Below are 10,895 nucleotides of genomic sequence, written 5' to 3'. Positions count from 1 at the left end.
ATCTCTGCAGCTTCCCCTCCACCCAGGGAACCCCCTTCCTGCTCACCACAGCTGCCTAAGAGGGTGAAGACTGGCCGGGCACAGTGGTTCACGCCCGTAATCCCAGCACTTTGGGAGGCCGAGGCAGGCGGATCACCCGAGGTCAGGAGTTCTAACATGGTGAAACCTTGTTTCTACCGAAAATAACCTTGTCTCTACTGAAAATACAAAAAATTAGCCAGTCCTGGTTGCAGGCACCTGTAATCCCAGCTACTCTGGAGGCTGAGGCAGGAGAGTCTCTTGAACCCAGGAGGCAGAGGTTGCAGAGAGCCGAGATCGTGCTGTTGCACTCCAGTTTAGGCAACAAAGCGCAATTCTGTCTCAAAAAAAAAAAAAAAAAAAAAAGAGGGTGAAGACCTGACCTGAGATCCGAGCACATGGAAAAGACAGATGAACTCAGTTGCAGGAAACATGTAATTTTTTAGTAGCAGGAAGGCAGAGAAAGAGTGGAGTGCTGGGATCAGTTAATGCAAGACTGGCCAGATCATCCTAACTCCCCAGCTCACTTTTCAGATTGGAGCAGGGTTTCAGAGAGCCAGTTTACCTGAACAAAATTACTCAGTTCTCCACCCACGCCTGGATTGCCAGCTCAACGATGACCAGTTGATTTATTAGAAAGAATAGAAAACTGATCGGAGGAATTGTCCCTTATGTAAGGTTTTCCTCCTACCTAGGAGTTTGTCATTTGCTTTCATTCTCTCAATTGATCAAACCAGGCCTCCATTTGAATCGCCTCCAGGGATTTGGTGGAATCAGGGGAAAGGGCAACATTCTAACATTTTTTGAAAATCAATGTCAGTCTTTGAGAAAGTCTCTGATTTATACAAAGTCTCATGGAGCGTCTTACCCCTTTTTAAAGAATTAGATTTTGAACATACTAGGTTGTATTAATTTTGATTATCCATGCTGTGAGCAGCTAATTTGTAACCAACTGTATAACCTTCCACTGGCCTCAGCTGCATACACATGGAATGTGGATTTTTGCATAAACCATCTGTATTAGTTTGCTGCTATATCAAAGTACTGCAGACTGGGCAGAACCGAAATGGACAGTCTCACAGTTCTGAACTCTGGAAGTCCAAGATCAAGGTGTGGGTCAACAGGGCTGGTTCCTCCCAAGGCCTCTCCCCTTGGCTTGTAAATGCCATCTTCTCTCTGGGTCCTCACAGGGTCGTCCCTCTGTGTGTCTGTTTAATAAGGATGTCCATTGATTGGGTTAGGGCCCACCCTAGTGACCTCACCTTTACTTGATGACCTCTGTAAAGACCCCATCTCCACATACACTCATGTTCTGATGTACTATGGGGTAGGACTTCAATATAGGAATTTTGGGGACACAGGGCAGTCCCTCACACCCCTCAGGCTAGCCCCAGCATCCTGCCTGGCATTGACACCTGACACAGCGGCTGCACACGTCCAGGGCCAGGCCTGCGGGGGGCTCCTCATCTCCGCCCTCCCTGAGGCTCTGGTAGCTGCTGCTGACTCGGTTCAGGAAGAGGATGTCCCTCCCGATTATGACCTTTGCTGCCTCTCCACTGGGTTATTTAATATGGCAGATTTCCTTTCCACCTCCTGCAGCCATAAACGAAGACAGATTGCTCCTCTCACGTTTAAGGGCTTTTGAATATAGAGTAGAATCGATCTTATATATGGGAGAGATAACATTCCTTGAACACGCCAGCATGAGGTTGTATTTGATGACAAGGCCTCTAGCTCAGTAAATTCCTCCTCCCAGGGAGATCATAGATGGACGTGCTCCCATATGGAGGTGAGAACATAGCAGAGATAATGTTTAACTATTGTCCCAATGGGTCTGAGTTAAAATTTTATTTTCCTAATCATTTACCAAAGATCCGCTGCCTCTCAATGAAACACAGTTTTGCAAGTCGTATAAATCAGCTCCAACGGTTATCTCTAAACTCACCGACTTCATTGTTTTTCTGTGTTGTGAGTCTCAGCCTGCCTTGCCATGTATCTCCCTTGCTCAAGAACCTTCAGTGGCTCCCCACTGCCTCTTGGATCAGACTCAAGTTGTTGCCCCTTGCCTCGTACCCTATTTCCCTATCCTGCTGCAAGCAGCAACTTCCTTTTCTGAACAGACCAGCTGCTCACCACCCACACTCCCCCACCACCCTTTAGAGCTCACCTTCTCCACTAAGCTCTCCCCAGCTACTGAGCCCTTTGGAAAGTGGTAAATCTTCTCTTGAGTACATTTGTTGCATGCATATGAATCTAAATAAGATTCAGCTCTGAAGTTGCAGAAGATAGAGGAGAGTGAAGAAATGGCTCTAACAAGTTCAATCTTGTTGGACTTGAACAAGAGATAATTTTTTTTCAGGCCACAACATGGCATTCTACCTTACCAATCATGGCTTTGAAATAAAGGCATTGTTTATTTATCTGAATGTTCAAAATATCTCAATCTGCAGCTTTCTTTTTACCTCTATGAGATTCGATTCAGTTCTCTTACTGTTCTTTCTCTCCTGTGATCCTTGGGGTGGGTGAGAGAGGCTTGCGCTGGCATGAAGAGGAGAGAGCCCCTGTCACTCGACTCGCTGAGTGACACCCTGTCATTTCTAATTAAACTGCAGGCTTTGTGGATGGCTTAATGGACTTTCTCTGCAGATTTCTCTGGCTTCTGCTTTTTCCGTACTTTTTTGGGACTTGTTTTTGCAAATGGCAGTGTCATGTAGGGCATGGATTTGGGAGCCAGAAAGCCCAGGTTCAAATCCTGACTCTGCCACTTACTAGCTATGTGGCTTTGGGCAAGTTACTCAACCTCTCTGTGCCTTACTTTTTTTTTTAATGGAAGATGATACTAGTTTCTCTCACCGAAGATTGCTGAGGTGGGTCCAGAACTGCGATGCTTACATCCGGGTATCTTACTTCTCAGGACTGAAATGAAGGCACTCGCCCCGACTTAACTTTACTATTCGTGCTGAGAAATTCTTGCCAGGAAGATAAGGCTGTAAATGAGTAAATCACAGAATTATCACCCTCAGCAACACCCCCAAAATCTATCTGGCAGCACCATAGTTGGCTCATCTGGGCAAGCAACTCTATTCTCAGGACAATAGATCACTAACTGGGTGATATGGTTTTGCTATATCCCCACCCAAATCTCATCTTGAATTGTAGCTCCCATAATTCCCACATGTTGTGGGAGGGACCTGGTGGGAGATAATTAACTCATGGGGGCGGTTTCCCCCAAAATGTTCGTGTGGTAGTGAATAAGTCTCATGAGACCTGATGGTTTTGTAAAGGGAAACCCCTTTTGCTTGGTTCTTATTTTCTCTCTTGTCTGCCACCATGTGAGATGCAAGTTTTGTCTTCCACCATAATTGTGAGGGCTCCCCAGCTGTGTGGAGCCGTGAGTCCACTAAATCTCTTTTTCTTTATAAGTTACCCAGTCTCAGATATGTCTTTATCAGCAGTGTGAAAACAGACTAATACACGGGGAAAACCCAATTATTTATCAGATGATTGTTTACTCATCAAAATTTTGTCCAAAACTCTTGCCTGGCTATGTCCACCAATCCTCAACCATTATATGGCAAACATCCCAATCAGATCTGTGTATTGAAAAACCCATCTCGAACTACCCAAACCCAGACACCCCAAAATCTATACGTGTTTCCCTTTCACCTCCCTGTGACCTCTGTCAAGGTGGAGTTCTCCCCACTGCACTGAGCAATGAACTTGGCCTTGCTTGATCCACAGGTTACTATGGTGCCGTTTGGGAAACTTGGGAGTTAATGAGATTAACTGCATGCTCTTTCATTCATAATGTCTAAGAAACACTTTGTCAATGCTTGGTGCATACAGGCAATAGGAATTAGTTATTCTTCTAATGCAGTGCTTCGAAATCATTTGGGTGCATAAAAACATATTTTTTTCTCTGTATGTCCTACTAATGCTCAAAAATGGCTGCAAGTGAACAAGCAAAGACAAAGAAGATCTGTCATTGGAGGATAAAATAAAAGCACGTGTCAGAATTGCAGCTGCACTGTTGGAGCCTCCATGGGATATTTTTAGGCAATGCAAGAATCTGACAGCGGTTCTCATCCTCTAACCATAAGCAGGATCCACGTTGAACAGTAACCATCATCCTTATGACTGCAGTGGCTCTTGTGCAGGTGAACAAGAGCATGAGCCTCCGTGCCAGGCCAGCATAGAACTTTGGGTAGGAGGACTTCAAAGGGAGTGTTTCCTTGTCCCTCACCAATCACCTGTTGGGGATTTTGATATGCCCCACCCCAGCCTGCTCAACAAGTTTTTACAACAGAAAACTCAGTAGGAAGGACAGCACTTTTGTGTTTTCCTCTCATTCCCTGTTTTCCTTGGGCTCTTGATGTCAATTTCAGTTTTTGCCACTCACCAGGATACTTTTCAGGAACATGACCTTCATGCCAGCCAGTGGCGACAAGAGCTCACAGAGCCTTCCGCAGGATGAGATCATAGGAAGGACCCACTGGAAAGGCAGGTATGCAAGCATGCTAGAATGTTATCTTCTTCCACGCTTTGTAATCTCTTCTATTTGGATGTCAGTTCTTTTTGGTACGAGCACCTCGGCATTTCATGATGGATGGCAAGGTAGCAAAAGAGGACACATTGCATGTACATCGATGCACACGCCTTCTGACACTGTGGCATTTTTTGCTGTTTGACCAACAACATTGAGTTTTGTCTGTGCTGCTATTTGATGCTTTTAGGTCTGACCTGGTGCTGGAGAAAGTTGCAGTGAAGACCATGAGGTGGGTCCTACAATGAAAGCAAGTAGGCTAGGAGAGTGATTGGTGAGAGAGGGAGGCTGGAGCTACTCACTTACCAGGGCTGATGCCTCTAAACCAAAATTGTCGTGGTGATGGGAGAGAGTGAGAGACCTATTTTCTAATGGAAGACCCCAGTTCCGTTTGGAGAGGGTATTTGAAACTACTTTTCAAACGTGTTTGGCTTGGTTTTCTTTCTTTTCTTTTTTTTTTTCCCTAGCCCACACAACCAAATTACATTTTTTCCCCCTCTGAAACAGATTTTTTTGGAAAAGTACAACTACCCCCATTTCCTTAAATGCCCTTCCCTAGTATACAAGCTGGTGAACTTCTTTCGAAATCGATATAAAAAGCAGGACAGTGCCTTGTTAATAAACCATGGGAAGAGCAGAAATGTTGACACTGGCTTGAAATGCCAAGCCCCTCAACCATTTTGATTTTAAACTTCAGACCACGCAAGAACTGTTCTGATTTCCCTCCCTGCACCTGCCAGAAGAGGGTCCTTAGGAAGGCCACCATGGATGTCAGATAAGCCCTCAAAGGCCTTCTCTCAGCTCATTTTGCTCGGAAACTGGCAAACACTCATTCGTATGCATGCCACTAATCTGAAATTTATGATAATTCAGAGACACAGTGAATGGAAGGTTTAGCTAAACAAATTTATAATGCAAACAAGATTGCAGGAGGGAGGCTGAACTCCTTGTAGTTAGCAGCCGATTTCCAAGGACTGGAGGACCCCATTTATATGATCTATAATTGATTTGCCAATTACCAATCTGTCTTATCTGCTTTTCTGCTAGATTGAAAGGCGGGGACCTTACGTAGGTTGGGACCAGCCTGGTGCTTAATGCTCAAAGATATTTGCTGATTGAAAAAATGAATATTTTTTACTAAAATAAGCGCCCCAGGGGAAACACTTAGTTTTGGTGATCCAGTATGCTATTTGACAAATTAATCTCTATTTTAAAACATGCTCTATTTTAGACTTTTCACTAATCTAGATTAGTTGTTCTCAGTAGGAGTAATCTTGCCCCCGCAGGAGACACTTGGCAATATCTGGAGACATTTCTTGTTGTTACAAATTAAAGGAATGGGGGAGCTCCTAGCATAGTGGGTAGGGACCGGGGATGCTACTGAACATTCTACACTAGACATGATCATCTCCCCCCGGCAAGGTATCATCTGGCCTCAATGTCAATGATGCTAAGCTTGTGAAACCCTGACTAGGGGGCCTTCTTCCAGTTCACCTGGACAAGGGAGCTTGGGGTGTGTGGGTCTCTGGTTAGAATTTCTGTGGTTTTCAAGGATTTTGGCTCTTGAAGTATTTTGACATTCCTGCTGTCTGTCCATTGTCTCAGACTCCAGGGGTTTCATAAGACAATGAAGAGGAAAGCTTACTCATGACCACATTCTTACAGATGAGCAGGCCTAAAGGGGGAAGGGAAGGGAACTCCTTTGCTGCCAGTGAACTCCCACGTCCATTGAGCAACCTCATTTGTACCACCAGGCGGGCTTACCCTGGGCAATGGTACCTAAAAGTGGTGGGCATTTTTCAGACTGCTCTGTTCTGGACAAACCCCGAGGGTACCAGAAGATGAACAAAAGCTGATGCAATGCAAGGGTTAGAGCCCTAGAGAAAGGAGGGTCTGAAATTGCTCCTCATTCCTGGCATTCCTGGCATGAAGCCGAGGCTGAATACATTATCCCCTTGTGTTGATTGGAAATTTGTTAAGTTTTGCCATCTTTTTCTGTCTGTTTGGCCAAGAATTTCATAAAATATAATTTAGTGGCTATGAAAACATGCTTGAGAATGTGTCCCATGGTGATGACTTGGAGTATTTCATGAGGGTGCAGAAATACAAAATGAAGTGGGGGGGGTCTCACCTTCTCCAAGAAGCTGAGCCATCAACCCACTCATGGGTGTGCATTCACCCCGCTGCTTCCAGGCAGGTGGAGACTGCTGTGGGACATCATGCTCCGCATGGTGATGAGCTTTGCCATCGTGTTTACCCAACCAAGAGGTCAAGAGCATGGTTTTGGAGTGAGGCAGAAGTGGAACGACACCCCAGCTTCATATGTGTGTTGCCCACATCGCACAAGGAGCCGCTTCAGTGTAGCACACCTCAGTTTCCTTACATTTAAAATGAGGATAATAATGCCTGGCTTTTCTGGTTGTCATGGCGATGGAGATAATGTGGGTATAATGCTCATCCAGGTGTGGGTGTCTGCCACAAGGGAGGCCTCAACACCGATAGCTGCAAACCCCTGGAGGTGGCATTGCCAAAAGTGGGCATTAATAGATGTAATGCAAAAATAGTGTCTTGTGTTCAAAAAAGGTTGGGAAATACTGAGTGAAAGTTAAGTAGGTTTCTTATTTTATTTTATTTTTTTTTACTGTAGGACTTCTCAGAATCATTAATATGCTAATGTAAATTAAGGCTCTCCAAGAGAGATAAATAGTGGGCAGCATTTTCCAAACTTATTTTATTCATTTCACACATAATTATTATGTTCATATATATGCAAAACACTGTTTGAGATGCTCAGGATGCTGCAGGAATCAGACAGACAAGGTCTGCTCTCTTGTAGGTTTCATCCTAGTGAGCAGATAGGAAGGGAGGGAGGGAGAAGAGCAGGAGGGAGGAAGGAAGAAAATACATTAGGAAGGGAAAGGGCAGTGCAGAGAATCAAAATGACTTGAGATAAGGGGTGGCCACCTCAGCTGGCAGGTCAAGGCAGGACTCCCAAGAAATTTTAGCTGAGGACTCTGGGACCGAGATGTCACCAAGGGGCAACCACGGCAAAGAACGTTCCAGGTAGCAGGAGAAACTCCTGCAGATGAGCTGCAGCAAGAGTGAGCATGATGTCTTCAAGAAAGAGAGTGAGCAGCAGGTGTAGAGCAGGGGAGGGGAAGAGTGGCAGGAGGCGGGGTCAGAGAGGCAGGAAAGCCCCAGTCCTGCAGGATTTGATGTGGGTTTGAGCAGGATCCCTGTGGTTGCTCTGTTATGAGTATCACAGCAGGTGGGCAAGGTGGAAGCAGAGAGACCAGCCAGAGGTTGCTGCAGAAGTCCAAGCGGGAGGTGACAGGGGCTTGAGACAGTGGCAGCAATGGAGGTAATGAGTGTGCATGTTCTAGAGATGCGGTGTTGTTTTAAATACACATTTTCTATTTAGATGTTTGTTCATTCAGAATAGTGCACAAACCATAGGCATACAGCTGGAGGTATTATCAGGAATTGAACATGTCCATGTGTCCCTGACCCCGCTCTCCAGCACACCCTCCCAGCCCCAACCCACCATCTCGATTCCGAGGGTAACCAGTATCTCGAGTTCTAAGCCATAGAGTAGCGTATACTCTTTTAGAATTTATATAATGGAATATTACAATATGTATTTTCCCACATGTGGCTTCTTTTGTTCAACATGATGAGTGATTCATCCAGTTGTCAATTGTAGCAAGAATTTACTCATTTTTGTTGCTGTATAGATTTGAGTTGTTCAAATAGACCACGGTGCACTTCGCATTGGAGATTTGGGTTGATTCCTATTTTGGCCACTGTGAGTAAGACCATTAAAGTGTACACTCGTTTCATGTACCCCTAGGAGTGGAATCTCTGGGCCACAGGATATGCATATTTCAACTTCAGAAGATACTATCCAACACTTTTCCAAAGTGGTTGCACTATTTTACGTTCCCAGCAACAGGCTAAGAAGTTTTCAGTTTCACCCCACTTGGTATTGTGACTTTTTAATTTTAGCTATTCTGGTCAGTTTATAGTGGTATCCTCTCATGATTTTAATTTTCATTCCCTGGATGATTAATGAGGTTGAGCATCCTCTCGTGTTTAATGGACCAATTTGAATATCCTCATTTGTGAAGTGCCCGTTTAAACCTTTGGCCCATTTTTCATTGCATTTGTCTTTATAAGTGCTTAATATGTAGATGTTTATTTTTTGAGTTCTAGAATTTCATTTTGATTTATTTTCACAGTTTCCATTTCTCTGCCAACATTCTATATCTTGTTCTTAAATTTCCTGAACATATTAATCACAGTTACTTTAAAGTCTGTATCTGAAATCTCAACATCTGTGAATCACTGTGGGCTTGTTTCTACTGTCTGTTTTTCTCTTGGTTTTTATTTAATTCTTGCATTTTGTTTAATGCCATGGGGCATTGAAAATAGGAGGTGTTTAACAGGGCTTCCTGTGATAGAAAGGTCCTGAATTTGAATTTTGTTTCCCTAACACTGTGAGATTACCAAGAGCTCTGCTAGCCTCTCAGCTTCCTAAACACCATTTTCTTTCCGTTTTTCAACTTCCAGACTTCTGCTAATAAATCAGGAGCTGCCTGCACAGAGAACACAGCACTAAATGGGGCTCCTTCTCTATGTTTTTCTTCTTGCTGGAGGTGGGGAGGGAGATGACCTAATCAGGCTGTAACCAAGCCCTTGCAAGTTAGGATTTATGGTTCTGTTGTTGTTGCTGTTGTTCCTCCTTCTCCCTTCATTCCTTTTTTGAGGTCTGAGGGAGGCCAGTCTACTGATGGTGGCTCTTACGCCCAGGCCGCAGCCCTTCCGGGTCTGAAGTTGACACCCGGCATGCTCGCTGCAACACCTCCTCCTCCTGGACAGACAGGGCGTCTTTCACCCCCACCCCCTGCCCCAGGAGCTGCAAACAGCTCTGCTCACCTTCTTAATCTCTCTGCCTCCCTTTATTTTTTATTTTTTCGGAGGGACAGTTTTGCTCTGTCACCCAGGCTGGAGTGCAGTGGCGCAATCTCAGCTCACTGCAACCTCCGCCTTCCAGTTTCAAGCGATTCTCCTGCCTCAGCCTCCCGAGTAGCTGGGATTACAGGCATGCACCACCACGCCTGGCTAATTTTTGTATTTTTAGTAGAGACAGGGTTTCACCATGTTGGCCAGGCTGGTCTCGAACTCCTTGTGATCTGCCCGCCTCAGCGTCTCAAAGTGCTGGGATTACAGGCATGAGCCACCGCACCCTGCCTCTCTGCCTCCTTTTGCCAAATCAGCAAATGCTTCAAGTGGAAAAGTCAGGCCACAGCCCCGGTTGCCTTCTGGGGTGGGCCTGTCTCTGGGATCATGGTCACACACATCCCTGCTATCTCAGTTGCTGTCAGACGCCTTCAAACAGATGTTTTGGGTTTGAAAACATTTTTTTTTTCCTGAATTTCTTATAAAAAGACATTTTCTATGCAAAATTTTCTATACTAAAGTTGTTCTGCATGGTATGTCCTAAGGGAGCTTGTCTGTTATCTCCAGATGAGGAAGTGCGGGGCTACGTTGAAAGGAGAGCCAACAAGACAACCTAAGAGAGCGTACGTGGGGCTGAGAGAAAGCAGGAAGTCAAGGATGGCCAAGGTTCGTGACCTGAGAAACTGGAAGGATGGAGTGTCCATTCCTCGAGGAAAGTTGGAGCAGGATTCGGAGCTAAATTTTGGACATGTTGAATTTGAGATGTCAGCTCTCCCTGCAGAGCTGTGGACCGAGCATTTGGATATTAAATCTAGAGTTTGGGTGAAGGATCCTGGCGGAATTTGCAAATGTGCACACATTGAGCCTGTACTGGGACTGGAATCTGGACTTTCTGAGAGGGTCTTGCCTGAAGACGTAAATATGGACTCATTGGTACGTAGATGTTATTTTTAAACCATCCAACTGACTGCATAGAGAGTGGATACGCTTGAGAAGAGTTACCAAGGTCTGAGCTCTCTGGCTCTCTGGCTTTAAAAAGCTGCATATAAAAGTATATAATTCTGTATCTTGCTCAGTTACTTAACATTACACAATAAAATAAAATGTTAAAAAAAGAAGCCATGTAGATAAAGAGAAACGTCAAAGGAGGTGAGAAGGAGCAGACACTGAAGCAGGAGAGAGACCAAAAGTATGTGCTGTGTTGGAAGCCAAGGGAAGAAAACCACCAATGAAGAAAGAGAAATCTATTTTCACAAAAGGTGGCATCAAATAGGGAGAATGTGGGACCCTCCAACACTTACAGGTCAATCAAAGAGTGAGGCGCTGACAGAGGAGATTCAGCCACAGCTCCCAGTGAGACAGGAAAAACCTGGAA

At 44.9% G+C, this 10,895-nt stretch overlaps 1 long non-coding RNA gene across 2 annotated transcripts; it reads right to left on the bottom strand.

The window, feature by feature from the left end:
* Positions 1-266: 266 nt before the first annotated feature.
* On the bottom strand, positions 267-6,998 carry LOC105479839 (uncharacterized). Of its 2 annotated transcripts, XR_011609572.1 has the most exons (4): positions 6,693-6,998; positions 4,418-4,800; positions 2,872-3,005; positions 267-2,556 (listed from the first exon to the last, which is right to left on the bottom strand). It is a non-coding gene; the product is annotated as an uncharacterized lncRNA (long non-coding RNA). The 2 variants fall into 2 exon arrangements; XR_011609568.1 differs by having other exon boundaries at positions 267-3,005.
* Positions 6,999-10,895: the final 3,897 nt, after the last annotated feature.

Source organism: Macaca nemestrina, chromosome 1 (genome assembly GCF_043159975.1).
Source record: "Macaca nemestrina isolate mMacNem1 chromosome 1, mMacNem.hap1, whole genome shotgun sequence".
Classification (NCBI taxonomy): Eukaryota; Metazoa; Chordata; class Mammalia; order Primates; family Cercopithecidae; genus Macaca; species Macaca nemestrina.
Note: the sequence above shows the minus strand (reverse complement) of the source record. Positions and strands in the feature narration are given on the sequence as shown.